This window comes from Nicotiana tabacum, chromosome 23, assembly GCF_000715075.1.
Source record: "Nicotiana tabacum cultivar K326 chromosome 23, ASM71507v2, whole genome shotgun sequence".
NCBI classification, from domain to species: Eukaryota; Viridiplantae; Streptophyta; class Magnoliopsida; order Solanales; family Solanaceae; genus Nicotiana; species Nicotiana tabacum.
In genome coordinates this window covers 8,551,099-8,576,266 of record NC_134102.1, presented here as the reverse complement: position 1 = coordinate 8,576,266, position 25,168 = coordinate 8,551,099, and the positions used below count along the sequence as shown (strand labels likewise).

General features: G+C 39.2%; 1 pseudogene; it reads right to left on the bottom strand.

Annotated features, from left to right (window-relative positions):
- Positions 1–15,037: 15,037 nt before the first annotated feature.
- LOC107762174 (ferric reduction oxidase 6-like) lies at positions 15,038–24,899 on the bottom strand (annotated as a pseudogene).
- Between the last annotated feature and the right edge of the window lie 269 nt (positions 24,900–25,168).

The window sequence follows — 25,168 nt, the reverse complement described above, 5'->3', positions numbered from 1 at the left end:
TGAGGCATCTGACGAATGCCCGGTTGCCGGAGTGAGCCCCGCAATGGCCCTCGTGAACTTCTTCGAGGATGCGCTAAGTTTTGTTCGGGCCGAAGCACTTCGCCAGAGGGCCGCCACAGGTCTTCTTGTACATATCGCTACGGAGGATATTGTACTTGCCGCTTGCATTCTTAGTTTTTTGGCCTCCTTTTTATCGCTAGGGAGTGTGTCGTCCTTCAAGTACGCGAAGATACGATTGTGCCAATCCCAAGTTAGGTTTATGGTTCTTACCTCGATTTGGTGTAGTGATGAGTTGAGTAGGTGGACGACGTTTTTGTCTCCGGTTGCGATGCTTTAGGTGGCTGCGGCTAGTTTGGAGAGGCCACCTGCCTCGACATTCTGTGCCCGTGGGATTTGGTCGAGCTGACATTCGTCGAACTCAGGCAGTAGCTTGCAAATTTTGGTCTAGTACTTTTGCAACTTTTGTTCCTTGATTTGGAAAGTCCCCGTGACTTGATTGACTACGAGCTGGGAATCACAGCACAGTTTCAACCGTTTTTCTCCATATTTGAGAGCTAGTCTTAGACTTGCAATTATGGCCTCATACTCGGCCTCATTGTTAGTCATATCCGGGCACCTTATAGACTGGCGAATCACTTCGCCTATTAGGAATTCGAGTACGAATCCCAGTCCGGCCCCCGACGTGTTGGATGCATCATTGGTGTATAGGACCTAGAGGTCTTGTGTTTGGAGGGAGGTTTGGACGACCTCTTTTTCGACTTCAGGCATTATCTTTGCACTGAACTCCGCTACGAAGTCGTGAGTACTTGTGATTTTATCGTCGTTCGCGGCTGATAGGTGATATCGTGCTCGCTCAACTCGATAGCCCACTTGTCTAGCCTTCCCGATAGTTCGGGTTTATGTAAAATGATTCTACGGGGAAGGTCATGACGACCGAGATCGGGTGACATTGAAAATATGGTCTAAGCTTTTGTGAAGCTACGACTAAGGCCAAAGCCAATATTTTGAGGTGTGGGTACCTTGTCTCAGCGTCGGCAAGTGTTTTGCTAATGTAATAGATGGGAAATTGCATACCTTTATTTTCTCGAATTAAGACTGCGCTTACAGCTACCTCAGATACGGCTAGATAGACGAGGAGACGCTCCTCCGGCTCGGGCTTTGAAAGCAGAGGTGGAGATGATAGGTATGCCTTTAGTTCTCGCAGGGCCTGGATACATTCGGAAGTCCATTCAAGGCCGTTATCTTTCTTGAGTATGCCGAAGAATTTATGGCACATATCCGACGACCGCAAGATGAACCTCGATAGAGCGGCAATGTGACCGGTCAACCTTTGGACTTGTTTCTCGGTGGTCAAGAGTTCTGGTATCCCCTTCATGGCTTTGGTTTGGTCAGGATTGACCTTGATCTCTCGCTGTGATACTAGAAAACCCAATAACTTTCCCGAGGCTACACCGAATGCGCATTTTTCCGGGTTCAGCTTCAATCCCTACCGTCGGAGTATGTCGAAAGTTTCTTTCAAATGATCGATGTGATATTCTCCCCTTTTGGACTTGACTAGCATGTCATTTATATATACCTCCATTGTTTTTTCGAGCTGGTCTTTGAACATCTTTGTCACCAACCTTTGATAAGTAGCTCCTACATTCTTTAGTCTAAAAGGCATGACCCTATAGCAATACATTCCTTGGTGGGTGATGAACGTGGTTTTTTCCTAATATTCTTCTTCCTAAGGATTTAATTATAGCCTGAGTATGCATCCAAAAAGCTTAGTAGCTCTTGCCTGGTCGTTGCATTGATGAGTTAGTCGATATGTGGCAACGCGAATGAATCCTTCGGGGATGCCTTGTTCAGATTTGTGAAATCCACGTACATCCGCCACTTTCCATTCTTCTTTTTGACCATCACTACGTTATCAACCCATTTTAGGTACTTTGATTCTCTGATGGAACCATTTTCAAGCAGTGTTTTCACCACTTCGCACACTACGCCGTCATTAATTGTGGAGTTGAATTTACGCCAGACTTGCCTCACTGGGGGGTAGAGTGGGTCGACGTTTAATTTGTGAGTGGCGATTTCTTTTGGGATGCCCGGCATATCTGCATGACTGAAAACAAACAAATATGCATTAGTTGTTAAGAATTGACCGAATTTACCTGGTTCCCGAAGCTTACAACCGATATAGGCCTTGTTGTGGTCGTTGAGATCCAACTGAACGGGGTCGAGGTCTTCTATGGTCTAACCAGCGGCTTCGGCCGTATCTAGTTCCTTGATGACGTTCTTTGTTTCTTCTTGCTCTGATCTCGACCCTGTTGATTGCTGCCTCCTTTTCTTTGTCCTTTCTCTATTGGGTGGCCATGTTGTCTAAGGCAATGCGGTAGCATTCTCGTGATATGTATTATTCTCCTCGTATACTGAAAATCCCCCATGGAGTTGGAAATTTAATTACTTGGTATAAGCTGGAGGGGACGGCTTTCATGGGATGTATCCATGGTCGTCCCACTATGGCATTATATGCAGTGGCCTGGTCCATGATGTGGAACATTGTCTCCAGATTTATGCCGGCCAGAAAAGGAAGTGTAATTTCCCTGGATGTCTGCTCAACTGCATTATTAAGACCAGTTAGTGTGATGGAGCGCGGCACTATCTTATCTTCAAATCTTATTTAGGTAAGCACTCGGGGATGGATAATGCACGCGTCGCTCCCGTCATCTATCATAATGCGTTTAACATCGGTATCTAAAATACGTAAAGCAATAACAAGGGCATCATTATGAGGAAAGGTCAAACTGTTGGCATCCGACTTGTCGAAGATGATACTCTCTTCGAGTTTGCCGTACAGCTCGCGGGGTGATAGATCGCTTGAGTTTGTGGGTAGTCGTGAACTTCACGCTTTTGATAGAGGCGTCATCGCTGCCGTCGATGATCATGTTGATGGTGTGAGCTGGTGAGGGTGATTTTTGTGGTCCTTGGTATTCGCATCCTCTGGCGAAGTTGGTTCTTCCCCTGTCGCTTAGTAACTCTTTGAGGTGCCCTTGTCGCAACATGTTTACGACTTCTTGCCTCAGGGCAATGCAATCTTCAGTTTTGTGTCCTCGTTCCTGGTGGAACTCACAGAGGGCATCGGACTTTCTGGTGTTCGGGTCCGATCTCATCTTCGGCGGCCACTTCACTTTCGGTCTGAGTTTAACCAGAGCATAGACTATCTCTATAGGTGACACACAAAAATTGTGAGCAGATAATAGGGGAGGCATACCTAGGTCATTCCGATGAGTTCCCGTCCTTGGTCTAGACGGACCTTCTTCGTAGCGGGGGGAGGGCGCAAAGGCCGCCCTGATGTATGGTTGATGTCGTTCCCTGTTAGGTTATGGAATTAGATGATCTCTTCTGGCGTTGTCTCTTCAATCTTTTCTTGATTATGCTTGTACCGAGGTTAGTCGCTGAGTTGGTCCGTTGAGGTTGTCCTCATCTGTACGGACCTCGGCATAGTAAGCATTGTAGATTTTGTCCCAAGTGGTTGGGGGATACTTCATCAACCGACTCAACACTTTTCTAGTTGCTCTTGAACCATCTCTACTCAGCCCGTTCTGAAAGGCAGCCACCGCCATCCCTTCAGATACATTTGGCAGAGTCATCCTTACTCGGTTGAACCAAGCGAGTAAGTCTCATAGTCCCTCTCCCAGGGATTGCTTAATAGCAATATGTCGTTCACTCTTGCCTCGGCCTTCTTGGCTCCAATATGGGACGTTGCGAACTTGTTAGCCATTTCCTCGAAAGTCTCTATGAAGCATGCTGGTAGCTGCGAATACCATATTAATGCCCTTCCTGTAAGGATTTCTCCAAACTTCTTCAGCAAAATGGAAGATATTTGTTCTTTGGCGAGATCATTGCCTTTTACGGCGGTGACGTAATGAGTCACGTGATCTTCAGGGTCGATTGTGCCGTCATATATCCTAAGGTAGGGCGGCATTTTAAAGGTCTTCGGTATGGCATGTGTGGCTGTATCATCACTATATGGTTGTTCGACGAACCGGCTAGCGTCCCTTTTCGGCAATAGCTTAGGAGCACCCGGTATTTTATCGACCCTTTCTTGGTGGTACTTCATTTGATCTCAGAGCGCCTTGTTTTCATTCTCCATTTCTTCCATCCTTTTTAGAATGGATGCTAGGGCGTTGTCATCTGTACTATCAATGACATTGTGACTAATACCTGTCGTTGGAGGAAAGAGTTGGTTGCATTGCTCGTCTGTTTGTTGTATCATGCAAGTCCTTGCGTTTTCTGTAGTTGTGCCCTGAGCGGGCTTGTTGAGGACACTTGTTAGCGTTTCAATTAGCCACGCTTCGAGGAGTTTTTTCACAGCTAGGGGCGTCTCTTCCTCCACATACGTGGAGGCTTCTTTACCATATGATTTTGTTATGCTACAGTTAGGGGGCGGTGACCCATCTCGTCTAGGGGAAGCACTGGGCATCGCGCCCTCGTCTGCCATTTCACAGCTTTCGTTAATGAAGTTCATAAGGTTGGTTGGGAGGTCTCTTGTTATTCTCATCATTTCTTCTCGGTTACCTACCATGTTGGAATTTGTGTACACAAGAAAGGAGATCTTGTTTTTTGTTTTATGTTAGTGACCCGTGATAGTTGTAGATCTAGAAGAAACTAAAAGTTTAACTAAGAAATTCCCGCAGATGGCACCAAATTGTTTGACTTTCAAATAATTAAATTTATGTAACGAGGGGTTAATCTTATCTAGTAATAACATCCCTAAATGAAGCTTTCAAACATGCAATAAACATTAGATGGGTTCGGTTAGACAATGATAACAACATGCAATAATTGTTCTAGAAATCACGAGCAATAATGTAGCATTCAATAACAATGAATAGTAATAAATGACATTTAAGTAAATAGGAGGAATGATTCACCCAATAAAGGATGAGATAGGTGGATGTTCCTCCTGAAAATGATGAATGACCAACAAATTCTTGAATATTCGAATTATTCTCGGATCTGATGAAAAAGTATGGACAAGAATTTTAGTGAAAAGGTGGTGTTTGTATCTTAGCGAGAGAGAGAGAAAGAGAGAGAAATCTTTAAGTCAAAGTATTTTTTTTACAAATGAATATCAGATGCCCTTATCATTGTCTCATTTTTTCTATTTATATGGGACATGTTCCTAAGAAATCCTAATAGTACAAGTGCGTGGAATATCCAATAGAATATCCTCTTTCAACATTATATCTTGAAAACTAGCTGTTACAGCTCTATCAACGGTGCTCGACCTCGACCTTTATTGACATCTCGACCACGGCTCTCGTCGACTCTTGGACTATGGATTTTGCTGCTTCTTGGGCCATCTTGACTGACGACGACTCGAGAATTCTTTCCTTAGTAATATCTTGTCTATTATCTTGTCTTAAATATTCTAAGGGAAGATTTTGACCCATACATGCAACTGGAGTGAAAGGTAAAGGTTGTGGTGCACAGATCAAAAGACTACGGTGCTAATTATCAGTAAGGATGTAACATTCAATGAATCTACCTCACTGGAAAGTCAGAGGGAGAAGGCAATAGCAGAGGAAGTGGATGAGGTGCAAAATATTGATCAAGATGATAATGTTGATGCACCTGCGCAACAACAACCATATAGCATTGCAATATGCAAAGAGAAGAGAGTGATCAATCAACCGCAAAGATTTGCAAACATAGTTGATGGGAATCTTCTTGGATATACGAATCCCGTGGGATTTTCCTTGGTAATTGCAGAGACCGTTGATGCGTTTGAGTGTTATAGCTATCTAGAAGTTATTCCGAGTATAGAACTAAATCGACGGATTAGTGCTATGGCTGAAGAGATTGAGTCTCTTAACAAGTTTAGGCGTTGCTTAGACTTGGTTTATGTGTACGGCAATGGGTAGAGCCCTCGCAAGGGCTGAGGGCAAGGTAGAGAGACGTTGTTCCTGTTGATGAAGAGAATTCAAGCCAAGGGGAAGATCTGTTATTTTGCGGCTTGAATTATTTCCTTGTATTGTTAGAAAACCCATAATCCCTATAGGTTTAGGAAAATTCATTGTCCTAATAGATTTGGTAAAGGAAAAGCTATTGTCCTTGTCAAATTGGAAAATATTTCTTTTATAGGTTTGGGACTATTTGGGATCTATATATAGGGGTTGTAGTTGAGAATTCTATAGATTGTATTGCGCTTTTCTTCTCATTCATAGTGAAAAATGCTCTCTGCTTCTGTCCCGGGGATTAAGCTTAGCCGAACCTCGTTAAATCCTTGTGTTGATTTTTCTTCTCTATTTGCTTTGTATATAATTGTGTATTAGTTAACCCACGATCTTCCGCAATAGTTTGCTTAGGTTCTTGTGAAAAAGACTATGTATAGGAGTAATTCCTCTACGAACTTGCTCGCAATATTGCCTGTTCCAAGCCTCGTAAAGAAGGAGAATTGTGATATGCTAACTAACGGTGATAAATTCTCACACGATAGAGGTTTCATTGGTATCTGCTCAGCCTTGTAGTAGTTGTTTTAAACAAACAGGAGTACTAAGAGCTTAACGGAAAAGGAAGATCAATGTAGATGATACCTATTAGTTTGGAATAGGTTTTAGACTTGATAGAGAACTTCTATTATTATTATTATTATTATTATTATTATTATTATTATTACTACTACTACTTATATATATTTATTTAATTTTAGTAATGATAATGAATGAGTTCAGCTTAAAGATAAGTGAGGATTCGTTATTTATCGTCGACTCCAACTTGTTTGGGACTGAGGCATAGTAATTGAAGTTATTATATGAGTAAATGTTCAAATATGATATATTCGCCTTCATTTTCAGTTTTTACTACTTCCGAAAAGGTAAAGAACCCAAACATTTGCTTAATTTAATAGGAATAATTCTTTTAATGAGATCAATAGTACTACGTATTATTTTTTTAGCGATCCGTAACAAGCATGTTGTTTCTTCGGATCAGAGGACAAATTACACATGGAAATGTGTTAGGCTTCAAAGTATTGTTGAGCTGATTAGTTATTTGACCATTATTGGGCAAGCAAACATGTCCTAGGTAGTTGAACAAAATCGCAAGGATCAATTGTCAATAAACTGTACTATAGGAGAAACTATAGGAAAATGAGAAACAGTAAACCAGTTAATTAACATTTCATTCTGCTGTCTTTTAAAAAAAAAATTATTTCGTGGTTTTGTTAGTCATGCTACTCGAGAGGAAAAAATATGAATTTCTTAGAATGTTCTATGTGTATTAACTCAGTTGCAAGATTACCATCCTATCAATGGTGCCAACCAATAGAGAATAAAAGGGCAGCCCGGTCCACTAAACTCCCGTTACGCGTGGGGTCCGGGAAAGTCCGGATCACAAAGGTCTGTTATACACAGTCTTACCTTACATTTCTACAAGAGGTTGTTTCCGCAGCTCAAACCCGTGTGACCAATACGACAAGGGTCTCTTCCCAACCAATATAGAATATTAGTTTAAAACTATAGAAAAGATCTTACCAACTAGTGTTGTATCAAATGTCCACAAAATATCGTTGTTCTAAATTTCATCTACGCATAACTACTTTCAGAAATCTTCTTGACTTAAAAGTAGTACAACATCTCACCAAATCGTCATAGTCCCCCAATAATTAACTTCCCCTATATATACCCTTTAGTACTAATGATCAAACTCAAATCATCTCAAAACACAACTTAACTTCCTTGGAAAAGAAAGCATCAATCTTGAGCAAAATAAACAATGGCTGCTTCCAGTTGCAACTGCTCAATCCTTTTCTTGATCATAGCATTATTGTCCATATCAAGCATCACTATATACAAAGAGTACTATTTATATACGTGCCTCTCGTTTCAAGGCATAAATCATTACATTGAATCACAATTTATGATATTGAAGTAGTGTACTGCCTGTCCGGGTATCTCTGTTACACGACTTAACAGAGTGTTTTATTTTCTATTAGTATATCTTTCTGAATGTAACTTGTCAAGTTATGTTAGTTCTATATAATTACCTTATCTTCTAATGTGGATTATTGGTACACCTCACATATACTGGAGAAATGCACTTAAATCAATAACAGATAACTGCATGGAATTAATACAAAGGCTACTACATAATAAATGTATAACACTCAGAGAGCATAACTGATACGATACATATCGTTAAGAATCACTCAAAAGATAAAAACAACAACAGAGAAAAAGGGAAGAAAAAAAAAATCAAACGGCAGAGACCATAGGGTAAGACAGGAAAATGTTGGAAGCTGCAAAATCAGTTGGATGGTGGAGTTGCAAGTGTAGGAATGGTAGGAAGTGACGGCATTTTGGGAAGAGGAATATTGGCAGGCATTGGTGGTAGAGTCATCTTTGGTACAGAAGGCAATGTAGGTAAAGATGGTAAATTAGGTGTAGTTGTTGGAAGTGTTGGCAAAGATGCAGCACTTGGCAATGGTGGCAATGTGGCTGCTGTTGGCAAATTTGGGATTGTAGGCAATTGTGGCATTGTTGGCTGAGGCAATGATGGGATTGTAGGCAAGTTCGGAAGTTGAAGTAGGCCGCGAGCAGCATGTGTTGTAGTGATGCTTGATAAGGACAATAATGCTATGATCAAGAAGAGGATTGAGCAATTGTTGGAAACAGCCATTGTCAATAGGAGTATGTGTGTTTTGACTTAGTTTGCTAGATTGCTTTGTGTTCCAAGCAAATTCAGTTGTGCTTTGTTTGATCATCTCTAAAGGGTATATATAGGGAAAGATCTTGAGGGTCTATGAGGATTTGGTGAGATGTTGCATATGCTCTAATTCTAAAATTCTATTGTTAGTTAATCTTCTCAAATGTTGGTTTGAGAAAAATGCACCAGCTTTCAAGTCAAGAAGTTTTCTGAAAAAGTAGTTATGTATAGATGAAATTTGGATCAACCATATTTGGTTGACAATTTATACAATACCAATTGATGAAATCAGGGAAATGTTTGCTTGCCTAATGATGGTCAAATGACTAATCAGCTCAACAATATTGTGAAGTCTAAAACTTTTCCACGTGTAATGTTGACCTTAGAAGAATTAATGTGCTTGTTAGGAAGCTAAATCTAGTAATATTAAACTCATGGGTATTCGTCCTGCTAGATTAAGCAAATCTCTCTGTTCTTTACCTATCAGGAAGAAGTAAAAATTAGGGTTCATTTATTGTCGCGAATATTTACTTGCAGCATACAGTGGCGGATCCAAATTTTTATACAAGCGGGTTCAAACCTTAAAAATAATCGGCAGTAAAAGAGATATTGAATTAACAAATAAACATAGTTTACCTAGTGCTCTTTATTTTGGTTCTAACAAAACCTTAAAGAAAATTTGCCTATGTATATAACAACTGATCTATTTACCCTTACAATTTGACAAGTTATTAAACTTCAGAAATTTTTATAAATTTTACTGTAACAAACATAAGTTTGATCTATATTTATAATACTAGACTTTATTTATTAATTTTACTTTAACTTGCACTAACTGTTACCAAAACAAAAATAGAAAAGAGCTAAGCTAAATTAATAATTTCATAAAGAAAGTTCCTTAACTATGGAAAGAGACTAAACTAAAATTAACAAAAAAAGAAGACTAAGAAGAAGAAGTGATAACGAGCTTGAAAAAGTGAAAAAAACCCAAATAATGCTGAAGTTTTGGTTCGAACACGCGACCAATTGCAGAAGTTGACCCCACTTGAACCATCCGACCGGCACAACCTTGGTTAAATGAGTTCAACTACTTTCTTTTTATAGCAATTTCTTTATTCAAAAAATAATTTTCGCACACAAATAGTAAAAAATATTTACGAATCAGGTTCAGTTGAACTCCTTGAACCAATGTGGGACGTCCGCCCCTGGTAGCATACCATATTTCAATGGATTGACGTACTTTTTCTACTGCATATACATTCCCATAATGATGGTGTTTTTCCAAAATCAAACTTTGTTGTTCAACATCATGAACTAGTCATCCCTTAGAAGGTATTGTTACTAGAATTAATGAACGTAAATATATCACATTTGCTCGATATTGGTATCCTGCTCCTGTAATCTCCCCACTTTAATTCCTTTCTTTAAACAATCCAAGGGGTTCGTTTAGGGGGTGATTTACTCCTATTTATCAACAACAATTAGTACAAATTTGAGTAGTCTCAACGATATCTATATTAGGAGGAGTCATTAAGAATTGACTAGCTTTATGGCAGTTAGTCTATCATAATCCTCCTCCTTTATTTTGACTTGGGACATGTAATGTACGCAAGCTCATAGGGCTATGCATATTCTTTTTTCACATGGATCGATTATTATATTAGAAAATCTATATATTCAAACTTCACTTTGGAGGAATGTAAACTAATGAAAATATACTGCTTTTCAATATAATATGTAGAGGCAGAGTTAAAGCTGATTAATTACTTTTATACTGGTCATGGTCTTATTTGGAATTTCTAGCATAGTACATTCCAAAAATGTTGAACAAGAACGGTTTACTTCTTGAAAGCATCCTTATAACAACAATCACATACGCTGTAAGAAAGTTAATAAATGAATGCAGTGTAAGAAAGATTCCAAGTATTTGATTGAAACGAAGATAATTTGCATTGATTTGTTGCTATGGTAATTGGTTGATTTTCATGTATTTACAAGAGTTCTATTTATATACGTGTCGCTCATTAATAGTCATAAACCATTGTCCATTGCATCAGAATTTATGATTTCTAAATTTATTCAGGCTATTTTTCCGTTTTTATAGTACCGCATCATTATTACTGGTTTTTATTATTGTTTTTTCACCTATTTTCTAGTCCTAACGATGCTAGTATTATCTGTCTGGCTCCTGTTGCTGTTACTGATCTATTTGTCTCTTTTCGTATTCTTGAGCTGAGAGTCTATAGATAGTCTCTCTACTCCTCCGGGGTAGGGGTAAAATTTGCGTACACACTACCTTCCGAGACCCCGGTGGGATATGTTTCATGGGTTGTTGTCGTTGTAAATTTATTCAGGCTGATATTGAAGTAGTGCACTGCCTGTCCTGGTGTCTCTGTTACAGGATTTAGTAGTGTGTTATTTTGTATTATCTCTTTCAGTTTCTGAGTGTAACTTCAAAAGTGCATTATTGGTATGGCCACTGTTCTACTGAAAATGAACTTGTCAAAGTATAGTTTTTTGCGGAGTTTAATTATCAGTCACATATACAGGATATTCGAGAACTGCACATAAATCAATACTAGATAACTGCATGGCATTAATACAAAGGTTACTCAGCAATGAATGTATAATACTCGGAGAGTATAAATGATACCATACAATATCGTTAAGAATCACTCAAAAGATTAAAACAACAAAAGGAAAAAGGAAAAAGAACATCAAATGGTAGACACCATATAGGATAAAACAGGTAAAATATTAGAATCCGCAAGATGATCAGTTGGATGGAGGAGTTGCAAGTGTAGGAATGGTAGGAAGTGAGGGCATTTTGGGAAGAGGAATATTAGCGGGCATTGGTGGCAGAGTCATCTTTGGGACGATAGAGGGCAAAGTAGGCAAAGATGGTAAATTAGGTGTAGTAGTTGGAAGAGTTGGCAAAGATCCGACACTTGGCAATGGTGGCAATGTAGCTGCTGTTGGCAAGTTTGGAATTGTGGGCAATTTTGGCATTGTTGGCTGAGGCAATGGTTGGATTGTGGGCAAGTTTGGAAGTTGCAGTAGGGTGCGAGCAGCACGGGTTGTGGTGATGCTTGATAAGGACAATAATGCGATGATCAAGAAGAGGATTGAGCAATTGTTGGAAGCAGCCATTGTTATATAATTTGCGAGGTTGCTTTGTTTTACAAGGAGATAATTAAGTTGTGTTTTGAGTTGAGTTGAGTTGAGTTTGATCATAACTAAAGGGTATGTATATATAATAGGGGAAGTTTTTGAGGGACTACAAGGATTGGATAAGATGTTGGGTGTAGAAGCATGGGTACTACACTCCATATATTGTTAGCTCACCTTCACAAATGTTTGGTTTGAGGGCAGATGCACTAATTTTAATTAAGTCAAGAAATTTTCTTAAAGCAGTTATGCATAGATGAAGTTTGGAATAAATCATATTTGGTGAACAATTAGTTCGACACTAATTGATGAAATCATCTTTTATATCTTAATTGACTTTGCTACATATGCTTTCATGAAATATCAAGTCTTAACTGCCCAAGAAAAATGGCTTATCATCACTGCATGTGAATATAACTCTCTTCATCATAATTATTTAGCTCACTCTTCTCTGTTCCTATCTTAAGTAATTCACCCTCTTTCTAAACAGTGGTTTTGTTCTCCTTTAAAACTTTTAAAAATATTCAAACCAATATAGTATATAATATTTTGTATATGAATAAAAAAATACTTTGTGCCATTTTATATTAAATATGGCTGATCCGTACTTCATCTATGTATAACTACTTCCAAAATATTATTGACTTAAAAAATTTGTGCATCCTCAAATCAACATTTAGGCAGGTGAACTAACAATAGAGAGTTCTCATGTTTCCACAGCCAAAAATCACATACAATCCTGCTAGCTTTTTCAACAACTTTTCCCTATTTATACCCCTTTAGCAAATGATCAAACACACTCAAATTAAACACAACTTCCAACTTCTATTATTAACTTCATTTCCTTGAAACAAAACAATATATCAAATTAACACAATGGCTTCTTCTAGCAACTATTCAATCCTTTTCTTGATCATAGCATTATTTTCCTTATCAAGCATCACTACAACACATGCTGCTCGCGGCCTACTCCAACTTCCAAACTTGCCAACAATACCGTCATTGCCTCAGCCAACAATGCCGCAGTTGCCTAAAATTCCAAACTTGCCAACAGCAGCCACATTGCCACCATTGCCAACACTTCCAACAGCAACACCATTGCCTTCTTTGCCTACATTGCCCTCTGTTCCGAAGATGACTCTGCCACCAATGCCTGCTATGAATCCTATTCCCAACATGCCTTCACTTCCAAACATTCCAACTATTCCAACCTTGCCTACATTTTCACCTCCTCCATCCAATTGATCTTGCGGATTTAAAATTTTACCTGTTTTATGCTGTGTGATGTCTACCGGTTGATTTTTCTTTATTTGCCGTTTTAAACTTTTTGAGTGATTCTTAATTATGTATCGTATCATTTATACTCTCTGAGTGTAATGCATTTATTGGCTCAGTAGTAAGTGTCTTTTATTAATGTGATTGACTTTTGTGTAGTTATCCGGTATATTTTCATGATAAGCAAAGATCAATCTATTTGCATTTTTCGAAGAAATTTGATCATAGATATACATAGGGGAGAATTAAGTTATTTTGAGAATCCTACTTAATATAATATAATGAATTTAATAAGCTTTATCATTTCCATTTTTAACTGAAAGCAATCGAGAGTAGAGGAAGTTCAAATAGAGCGAATATAAAGCTTCCCAAACATTTATTGTTGTTCCGCAATGTGGCATTTCATGAATTTACAGAAAAAGAGTGATCATATATGATAGTACTAAAAAGGGACTAATAACTTAAACATGCTACATACAGCCAAGAATTGAAACAAGGGGATTCAAAAATAAAATTTTCTATGCTAAGGGAATTCAACAACTTACGTATAAACAAGTAAATTTATTTTTATTTTATTTACATAATATAATTTTCGGCCAAAGAGGATTCAATTGAACCCTTGCACCCATTTGGCTCCTCCGCTAAAAGGAATAAAGAAAATATATGAAGATAATTAAACTCCGCAAATTTGGGCTACTTTTCCTGTGATGACCCAAAAGGTCATCTTATACTTTAGAATTCGAATCTGCGCTGTTAAGCCTTAAAATCTTATTTTTACCCTCTTCGATTTGTGTGCGCAGTCTGGGCAGGTTTCCGGAAAGTTTTTATATTGAAAACTAATGAAAATAAGAATTTTTTGTCTTAAAAGTTGATTTTAGTTGATTTCGATCAACATTTTTGGTAAATAGGCCCGGATCCATATTTTGACAGTTCTGGTAGGTCCGTATCGAATTATGGGACCTGGGCGTATGGCCGGAATCGAATTCAGAGGTCTCTAGCTTGAGTTATGAATTTTTGATGAAAATTAAAAGTTTGGAAATTATTTGTTTTTAAGAATTGATTGATATTTTGCATTGTTAGTATCAGGTCCGTATTTTGGTTTTGGAGCCCGGTACAAGTTCATTATGATATTTAAGACTTGTCGGTGAAATTTGGTGAGAAACGGAGTTGATTTGACGTGATTCAGACGTCCAGTTGAGAAAATAGAAATTTTAAAGTGTTCTTGAGAATTTCATTTGATTTGGTGCTAAATTCGTAGTTCTAGGTATTATTTTGGCGATTTGATCGTGCGAGCAGGTCCGTATGATATTTTTAGACTTATGTGTATGTTTGGTTTGGAGCCCCGAGGGCTCGGGTGTATTTCGGATAGGCTACAGGGTGATTTGCACTTAGAAAATTTGAGATTTTTGCTGCAGCAGCTGTTCTGGTGTGCCCTTCTTCGCGTTCGCGTAGGTAGTGTCACGAACGCGAAAGGTAAAATGGGGGCAGGGGAATTTTCTTCTTCGCGAACGCGAAGCGTTGGGGGTGGTACCCTTCACGAACGCGATCTGTCTCACGCGAACGCGATAGTTTAAGGGACCTCGGGGGGGGGGGGGGGGGGGTCATGTTCTTCTACGCGAACACGTCCACTGGGTCGCGAACATGAAGGCTTGGGGGGAGCTGCCTTACGCGAACGCGTAGAAAGACTCGTGAACGCGAAGGCCTTAGGCCGCTGTGCATCGCGACTGCGACAGGCCTCTCGCGAACGCGATGAAGGCATGTCCAGTGACTTAAAACAGACTCCAAACACGGGTTTAAGCCATTTCTTCAACATTTTTCAAAAACCAAACGGGTAGAGGCGATTTTCAAGAGTCATTTTCTTCCCCAAATTATTGGTAAGTGATTCTAAACCATTTTCTTTCAATTACCTGAGAGGAGAAGCATGATCAAGCCAATTAATTAGTCAATGACTTGATAGCTTTAATAAAAGAAAATTGTATACTCAACAGATATGGCTGAGTATGTACATACATTAAGTGGTATGGGGATTCATTCCCATAAGGACCTTCAACAGACGCTGTTATCTTCCTATTATGCTGTAAAATGGGCTCCATCTCAGATTGTTCAATCGAAAGATTCAAGATGTGTCCCTTCAGTTTTTTAGTCCAATCTCCAAGAACCTTTATGAGAATCGCAAGATGATGTTTCCCATCAAGAGGACTAGAGGAGACACTGAAAGGGTGCCACTGCAGCCAGGACAACTCGGGTACTTGTAAAAATATCCAGCCAAGGGCGTTGTAACGTAAATATACATTATAAGAGAAGCAATATTAGAATCATTGAAAAATGCAGTGGAAATAAAATTAGTTGATGAGATTTATATTTACTCAAAGGTTTTGAAAGAAAAAGTTCAACGATTCCACAAGGAAAGCATGTGGCTGAAAGTATGTCAACAGTCTTTCATGACTGGAAGAATCTAAGGAACCGATCAAGCATGAAAAGAAAGATCCCAGCACCAGCTATCATGAAGATAAAGTCACCAACATGCAAGGCCAGGAACACCACGAACACCACATATAATTGGTGTGTATAGAAGAACAGTTCAAAGTTTTGTCTCCTTACTCCAGGAAGTGAAGTCACCCACATTAATAAACTAGCTGCTAGGCTGATAACTCCTGGAACATTGGCTACTCCTACGCTTTTCCACTGAATGAGATGCATTAAACACAGTGACAAAGTCCAAGTCTTCAATTTCTTTACCAACAATACTCACAAAGATGGATTACATGTGATGAAGCCCCTTTAATATTTGAATTACAACTTAATACAAGGGATCTCTATGGGCTAAGGAAATAATTTTCAGTTTTAGATCTCACTTCCTCCAAAAGATGGCCTCGCATTGCCCAGCCAATCACATAGAACAGGCCATGAAGGCTAAAAAGAGCCATAGTAAGATGTCCCAGCCAAACATATCTAGTGGCAAGTTCAAAAGGAATATCTATAGCTCGAAGAAGAACTGAACCCCGTGCAACTGGCAGAAACAGAAATGCTAAGCAGATTAATCCAATGAATCCAAAACGAAGGCCTGTAAGCTCCAGCAACAGAACACTGGAAAACTACAGCAGCAGATATTAGTCGATCCTGCTAATAAAGGAGCCTTCAAGTCAACAAACTATGTACTGGTCCCAACACTCCGAAACCTTTTGGCATGGAATTCTCTTTTATATTTATCAAGATGCGCAATTGTACACAACTAGCTAGCTATCAAGGATTACATGAATAAGCACGCAAGAGTTTCCTTTTACTTATCTAGGTTTCCCATATTTTGTGCTAGAAGATGAATGGATTATTATCATGGGCTTATCAAAAAGGTGCTTGACAAGTTGCAATCATGGAACGGTAAATTTCTCTCTATAGGTGAAAGGGCAATCTTGATATCACATGTCCTTCAGAGTATGCCAATACATTTGTTGTCAGCTGTGAATCCTCCTCCATTTGTTATTAATAAGCGTCATAAACTGTTTGCTCATTTCTTTTGGAGTAATTCAGTAGGTGGTAAGAGTAGACATTGGACATCTTGGGACACCTTATGTCAACCATATGTATAAGGGGGGGGGGTAGGGTTTAGATCACTACATGATGTTTCAAAAGCTCTATTTTGCAAGCTTTGGTGGAACTTTAGAACTTTACATTTTGTGAATTATCAACCTAAAATCTAGAGTTTTCATGGTAGAATTAGGGGTTAGGGTAGAAACTAAGGATTTCGAAAATTTGAGGATTTAGACCCCAATTTGAGGTCGGATTCCAAAACTAATTACATATTCCAGCTCGGGGGTGAATGGGTAAAAGAATTTTGGTCCGAACCTGAAATTTTGACCAAGCGGGCCCGGGGTTGATTTTTCGACTTTTTGGAGGAAAATTTGGAAGATTTAATTTATGAAATATAATTGATTACTTTAGCAATATTTGATATTATTGAGTCATTTTTGAATAGATACGAGTGGTTTGGAGGTGAATTCCAAAGGAAAAGCTGTGATTAAGAATTAAGTGGCCTTCAGAGCGAGGTAAGTGTTGTGTCTAACTTTGGCTTGAGGGAATATGTATTGTGTGAGTATTTGATACGTGCTTGGTTGTTGAATACGATGTATAGTTGAGGTGACGAGCATCTATACCTTGTGGCCGAGTCATAGCATGCGAGTGAAATTCCATTCTTAAAAATTTGTAGTCTTAAATCTTGTTATCCATACTTATTGTTGTTATTGAAATGTTGGGAGACTTGTATCCGGTTCTACCAAGGTTGATAAAATTGTGAATATTGATTCGAGGTTGAGATGTTAAATTGTGAAAGTAATCATTGATGAAATATTGATTTCTTTGTGAAACTTTCCTCTATCCGTTGTTATTGATTCTGTGAATTGTGAGAGAGAGTGTAAAGCATGGAGGGTGATGCCGTGCATAATTTATTTATATTGTGAGGAAGAGTGTAAAGCACGAAGGGTGATGTCGTGCATGAATTATTTATATTATGAGGAAGAGAGTAAAAGCACGAAGGATGATGCCGTGCAATCTTATTTATTATTTGGTGAGGCTGAGAGTAAAAGCACGAAGGGTGATGCCATGCAGTTTCCTTGCTGTTTTAATTGCTCAATTCGTTTAAGGATTTCCGGTTTAATCCTGTCTTTTCATTATTCTCACTCTTTATATTGTATTCCCTCAGTGTATGTTCCCCTCCCATTATTTCCGCGTTATTTCTTTATTTACTGTTGTTGCCACTAACATGATTATACTGTTCAGGTTATATGTGGGTGTCTTGTCCTAGCCTCGTCACTACTTTGCCGAAGTTAGGCTCGACACTTACCAGTACATGGGGTCGGTTGTACTAATACTGCACTCTGCACTTTCTGTGCAGATTTTGATACCCGTTCGGGTTGATCGAGATTTTGCAATTGATCCGCTGTCGGAGACTCAAGGTAGATCTGTCAGCGTTCACAGACCTTGAAGTCCCCGTCTATCTTTTCTGTTCTACTGTTTCTTTCATTCAGACAGTTGTATTTCTTTCAGACTATTACTTGTAGTAAATTCTAAAATGCTCGTGAATTGTGACTCCAGATCCGGGTGGTAGTAATTAATATATTTTTATGATATTTCGCACTTATTATATTTCATCTTAGTTAATTATTATTAATTACTGAATGAAAATAAGGAATTGGTTAATGATTCTCTAACGTTGGCTTGCCTAGCAAGTGAAATGTTAGGCGCCATCACAGTCCCGTCGGTGGCAAATTTCGGGTCGTGACATTTCCAACCATGTCAATACAAGTTTAGGCAATAACAAAAAATAAAGAAATAAAAGAACTTTTAAAGATTAAAGGGTTCACAAAAGAAAATCTTACATCAATATGAAGAATAAACATGCAATAAGGTAGGAGGTAGAATTATTACATAAAAAAATTAAATAAATAATAAAATAAGATTATTTAATAATAGAAAAAGGGAGAACAAATAAGGTAACGACGCGACCACACCATATTGATCGTTCCATAAAGTGGCATTTTCGCCGTTATTTAAAGATTACAATAAAATTTTAATTAACAATCAAAACAAATAGTATTTAATAAAGTAATAATACAATACAATACGTAATGGAAAAGTACTTGCCCAAAATGCAAGTACTTTTCTTTTAATGCAAGCCCTCGAATTAATAGGCCCAATGCTAAAAACCTAACGCAATACAAAAGCAAAAATACAAAAGTATCATAAGACCATTGGCAGCCGACTTCTTTTGTTTTGTTTTACAGTGTGTCTTCTGAACCAGAAACCTCCCTTCCATGTATACGCAAAGAATTGAAGATCTGCAGCTACAATGGCAACTGAGATAGATACTCTTAGTTCAAAGAGGAACGTCCAGTTGCCATCGCAATACTTAGGCTCAATAATCCTTCCCTTCCCGAAGAAATCATCTGCATGGAGATACTCCCAAAGCTGCCCGTAAAGTCACTGTTGCAATTCAGGTGTGTTTCAAAATCATGGCTTGCTCTAATCTATAGCCCTAAATTGTTACGATATCAATGGATGTCGTGATGACACCTAGCCTCTAAGACTAGGTAAGCCTAACACTTGCTGATTTAATAATAAATCTCTAACCAAATAACTAATAAGCATGAAACAGAAGTTTCTATAATAAACCAGCAATCTCAACATGATACAATATAACCAAAACCGGTAGTACAAGTCATAAACTTTTCTAAGAGTCACTAGAAATAACAATACATCACTGTCCCGGACTAATATGATACAATGGAAATAAAGTGTAACAGAAGGTGATTTCGGAGCCTGCGAACATCTGGCAGGTGTACCTTGAAGTCTCCAGCTGCACAGGAATAAGTCTTAGAACCAACTTGACCCGATGTACCTGGATCTGCACAAAAATATACAAAAGCATAACATGAGTACACCACGGTGGTACCCAATAAGTGTCAAGTCTAACCTCGGTAGAGTAGTGACGAGGCCAAGTCCAGACACCTACTGGACATGTAAACCTCTGCAGGATATGACATAAAACTAACAAGGAAAAAATATCAATATAAGGCCAATAGCAGAAAGATCTCAAATCACAATCAGCAGTGAAAATAAGGGGAGCACGAATGGCAACGAGAAACAACCAAGTAACTAAGCAAACAACATAGTCGAGGTACAGATGAAATATGAATGGGTTCAAGTAAGGGGACCCGATGACAACTCAATCAACCAAATCATTCCTAATGCACGAATTTCAATAAGAATTACCCCAGGTACCACATCTCGTAATCTCAGATCTTAAGTCATAACTTCCAAACCTTACACACATGGCACCTTGTGCTCATAGTTTTCCAAATCACTTTCGCACGGCAACCTGGATACCGGTAATAGTTGTCCAATAGCAACCTGGGTACCGGTAATACACTTCGTATTGAATAAATTCTTTTCCGGACCTCCGCAATGCTGCCCATGATAAAAGAAACATGCAGAAACTCATAACCACCCATGAAATCAACAAGCCAAGAAACTCTCTCGTCCATCAAGGGCCATTTCCCAATTCTGAGCGGAAATAGCATCATCCCTCCAAACACTCCTCATCTCGATACGATAGGGCAAATCTCAAGTCTAGAAATCTCATCTCAGCCAATACAAGCGGCCTAGCTGACAACTCATCACAGAACTACACGGATTCTCACATAACACGGTCCGTACACCAAACAAGCAATAACTCAGATATGCATCAAAATAGAAGGAAGGCAAGGTACGTGGATTATCTAACAAGTGCAACAGATATAACAACAAAGTACAATTTCATAAACTTATCCCACATAGGGGAAATGGAAACACAAAATAAACACAAGGAAGGGTATCCAACATAATATCTGTTGCAGAGTACAATCCGCTCCCAAACATATCAATCCATATAGGGATACCCATCGAGCCAAATTGCACGGCTCACTGTGTCACAACTCGAAATTTTCATCGTCGGGACCGTGATGGCGCCTAACATTTCACTTGCTAGGCAAACCAGCGTTAGAGAATCATTAAACCAATCCTTATTCCATTAAGTAAATAACAACAATTAGCTAAGATGAAATATAGTGAGTGCGAAATAATATAAAAACTGTATTAATTTCTACCACTCGGATCTGGAGTCACAATTCACGAGCATTCTAGAATTCACTACAAGTAATAATCTGAAAAAAATACAACTGTTTGAATGAAAGAAACAGTAAAACAGAAAAGATAGACGGGGACTTCAAGGTTTGTGAACGCCGACAGATCTACCTTGAGTCTCCGGATAACGGTCCAACAGCAAAAATCTCGATCAACCCGAGCCGGTACCAAAATCTGCACAGAAAGTGCAGAGTGCAGTATTAGTACAACCGACCCCATGTACTGGTAAGTGTCGAGCCTAACCTCGACGAAGTAGTGACGAGGCTAAGGCAAGGCACCTACAAATCATCATGTACCATTTAACAGTGTATATACAAATAACAGTAATAAAGAGCTAGACAGGAAATATCGGGAGGGGGAAACATGCTGGGGGAAATACGAGATAAAGAACTACATCAGAATAATATTTGGAACAACCAATATACTATGAATCAACAGGAACTACGAATACAGTAAAGGGGAAATGCACGACATCACCTTTCGTGCTTTTACTCTCAACCTCACCATAAAATCAATAGAAAGGGCACGACATCACCCTTCGTGTATTAACTCTCATATCATGGCACGGCATCACCCTTCGTGCATTAACACTCTCCTTTATCATAATGCAATGAATAAATAACAACAGGGAGATAGAATAGCAAGTGTGAGCTTAACTTCAACATTTGATTCCACAATATCAATCTCAACTTCGAAATAAATACTCAATTATCACCAGAAGATCCGTAAACGTGATAAGAACGATTAATTTAACAACATTAGACTAAACCTATAGCAATTAGGCATGGGAAAGATACAATATAAGAAAAACGGGAGAAACAGGGAAAACAGGTAAATTGGTGGCGCATAAGTACTCGTCACCTCACATATACACCGCTCATATGAATTTCACATAGCAATTAATCTAAGGTTCCTAATTCCCTCAAATCAGGGTCAACCATAACACTTACCTCGTTCCGAAGGCCACTCAATACTCAATCACAAATTTTTCTCTATAATTCACCTTCAAACCACTCGTATCTATTCATAAATGACTCAATAATATCAAATATTGCTAAAGGGATCAACTACATTGCATAAATTTAGATTTTCCCCAAATTTTCCTCCAAAAATTCGAAAATCGACCTCGGGCCCGCTTGGTCAAAAACCGAAGTTCAAACCAAAATCCATTTACCCATTCACCTCCGAGCCTGGATATATAATTGGTTTTGGAATCCGACCTCAAATTGAGGTCTAAATCCCAAAATTTCCGAAATCCCTAGTTTTTACCCAAACCCTAAATTCTACCATGAAAACTCTAGATTTTAGGTTGAAAATTTATGAAATGAAATATGTAATTGAAAGAAAATGGTTTAGAATCACTTACCAACACTTTGGGAAAGAAATTATCTCTTGAAAATCGCCTCTAGCCCGTTTGTTTTATGAAAAGTTGAAGAAATGGCTTAAGTCCCGTTTTTGGATTCTGTTTAAGTGTTGGGTGACAGTGTTCATCGCGATCGCGTGAACACTATCGCGTTCGCGAAGAGCAGCCTCCTAAGGACTTACATGATCGCTGGAGGCTCTACGCGTTCGCGAAGGTTTAGCCCGCCTTACCCTCGCGTTTGCGAGACAGGGCTCGCGTTCGCATAGAGTTATCCCAGGTCCTCTGCCCAGCCTAGCTCAAGCTACGCGTTCGCTTTCGACGGTTAGCGTTCGCGTAGAGCAACTCCCCCCAATGCTCCGCGTTCGCGACCATGGTCTCACGTTCGCGTAGAGTAAAATCCTCCCCAGCCCAGTTTCCCCTTCGCGATCGCGAAGCACAACATAGCAGACACCAGATACAGCATAGACACACCAAATTTTCCAAGTCTAAAATATCCCGTAGCTTATCCAAAACTCACCCGAGCCCTCGGAGCTCCAAACCAAACTTGCACACAAGTCTAAAAACATCATACGAACTTGCTCGCACGATCAAATCGCCAAAATAATACCTAGAACTACGAATTTAGCACCAAATCGAATGAAATTTTCAAGAAAGCTTTAAAATTCCTATTTTTACAACCGGACGCCCGAATCACGTCAAACCAACTCTGTTTCTCACCAAATTTCACAGATAAGTCATAAATATTATATTAGACCTATACCAAGTTCCGAAACCAAAATACGGACCCGGTATCAACAAGGCCAAACATCAACCAATTCTTAAAAATAATTAATTTTCATCAAAAATTCATTACTCGAGCTAGGGACCTCCTAATTCGATTCCGGGCATACGCCCAGGTCCCATAATTTGATATGGACCCACTAGGACAGTTAAAACACGGATCCGGGGCTGTTTACCAAAAATGTTGACCGAAGTCAACTAAAACCAACTTTTAAGGCAAAAATTCTTATTTTCATCAATTTGCAACATAAAAGTTTTTCGGAAACACTCCCGGACTGCGCACGTAAATCGAGGAGGGTAAAAATGAGATTTTAAAGGCTTAAGAGCACAAAATCGAGTTCTAAAACATAAGATGACCTTTTAGGTCATCACACACTAATCACATGTATGCCAACATCAAGTACGATAGAGTGCACAAATATAACTGTGGGAAGGTGAATACAAAATAAGACAACATGGAGGAAAACAAGCACAACTGAGGTAAAATGAGAAAATCAACATCACGAGGCTATGTTGCCCATATCGCCATAAGGATTGAATGGGATTACCACATGCGTGAGAACCATCATACCACCTCACAGTCCATCATAACATAAGAGAGAAACATATAACATAGGCTAGGGACACAAATAATATCCATTCAGTCCGGTAACATGACCATGATATCAACTTCACAAGAGTACCCCAAACCTGATCCGATGTAGAATACAAATTCTGTTTGGGCTTTCAAATAGCCCCCAAACAAATTCCGATCATTCCCAAATAGGTAAATATCCTTCCAAAAGTCCATAGCAACCTATCGATAATTCATACCATCAGTTATCCTATTCTCAACATTTCTTCACAATCCACACATAAAAAATAGTCTGCCTATGAGGACACCCAGCCCCGAACCTCATGAATACCAGAACTTCCATACCCAATCTCAACTACGCTACTCAAATGGCTGATGCGTCACTCATACTCCATCATCTTACAAAAACACCCACATAGATCTTCCATACCACGTAGCAAAACCTGAACTTTAGAAGCCCCCAGAACCCGGTAATCATCGTACCACTTGCCAAACATCCGCAACCCAAATCACATGGTGATTTCCTAAATTACACGCTCTTTACATGCGATATCCAATAATTTCAACATTCTATTAACTTCTGATATCCATCCAGGAAAAACCATAATGCACAACATATTCCTTATGTCCGCAGTGGACAACCAACTTATGCCGTGGTCGACACCATCGAGAACTCTCCGGGACCCGTCCACACATAACTACGCCATCAGGACCGAATCTTCCCAACTCAATCGAGTCATGCAAATCGTCTCACCCAAGAGTACTGCCAAAAACACCGGTAGAGAATTAACACCCAAAAAGGACCAATTAACCCTACTGCCATGTTGGGCCAACACCACCGAGTTGATCCACTTCTTCGGATCCTCATCGACTTTCCTTCAGGGTTGTTCCTCCTTATTGGTACACAATGATCTCAAAATCAAAGCTCAATATAGAAGACCCTAGCACGAACCACGTATTCCAGAAGCTCACAAACTACTGTATTTCCTCTGAAGCACCCCATAATGTCGCAACCGAGATGCCCACGCTGAATAAACCTTCTGTGAATCTGAAGTCGTTTCTCTAACCCTTCTGACACTGAAATGTATATTTATTAATGACGTAGAAATACCGCTAGTCCCAACATTATCGCATCCAAATCTTAGATCTTAATCATATACAAATTTTGGGGAACCTTTTAATACCACGTATATATACATCTTAGGTCAAAACTGATATAACACCTGACCTTGCAATCTGATCGCCGATAGTAGGCTCCCCCACTTGGCGCGAAGCCATAGGAAACAACATCCAATGATCCACAAAACTAACTTTGACAGCTCGTACAACACCAATCATGAGATACCCCAAGTCATCTACTAAGCTCATGTCCATTCTCGTGACAGTCAAACTCGCTTCCTCCAGTGCCTTGAATGATAATATGTACCTTCCACTGAGTAGAAATCCCATACGAACCACATGGTCTCTAATACCACCAACTATCCTCAAATCAACATCCACCTCATGCCTCTACCATGATCGCGATAACTAGCCAACCAATTAAAACTTCCCAAGCTTGTACTTATCAACTAGATGCCAGAACTCGATGTACCCCCACGTGCACAACTGAACGATCTCTAAATACTTCCGCATCCTCAATCTGG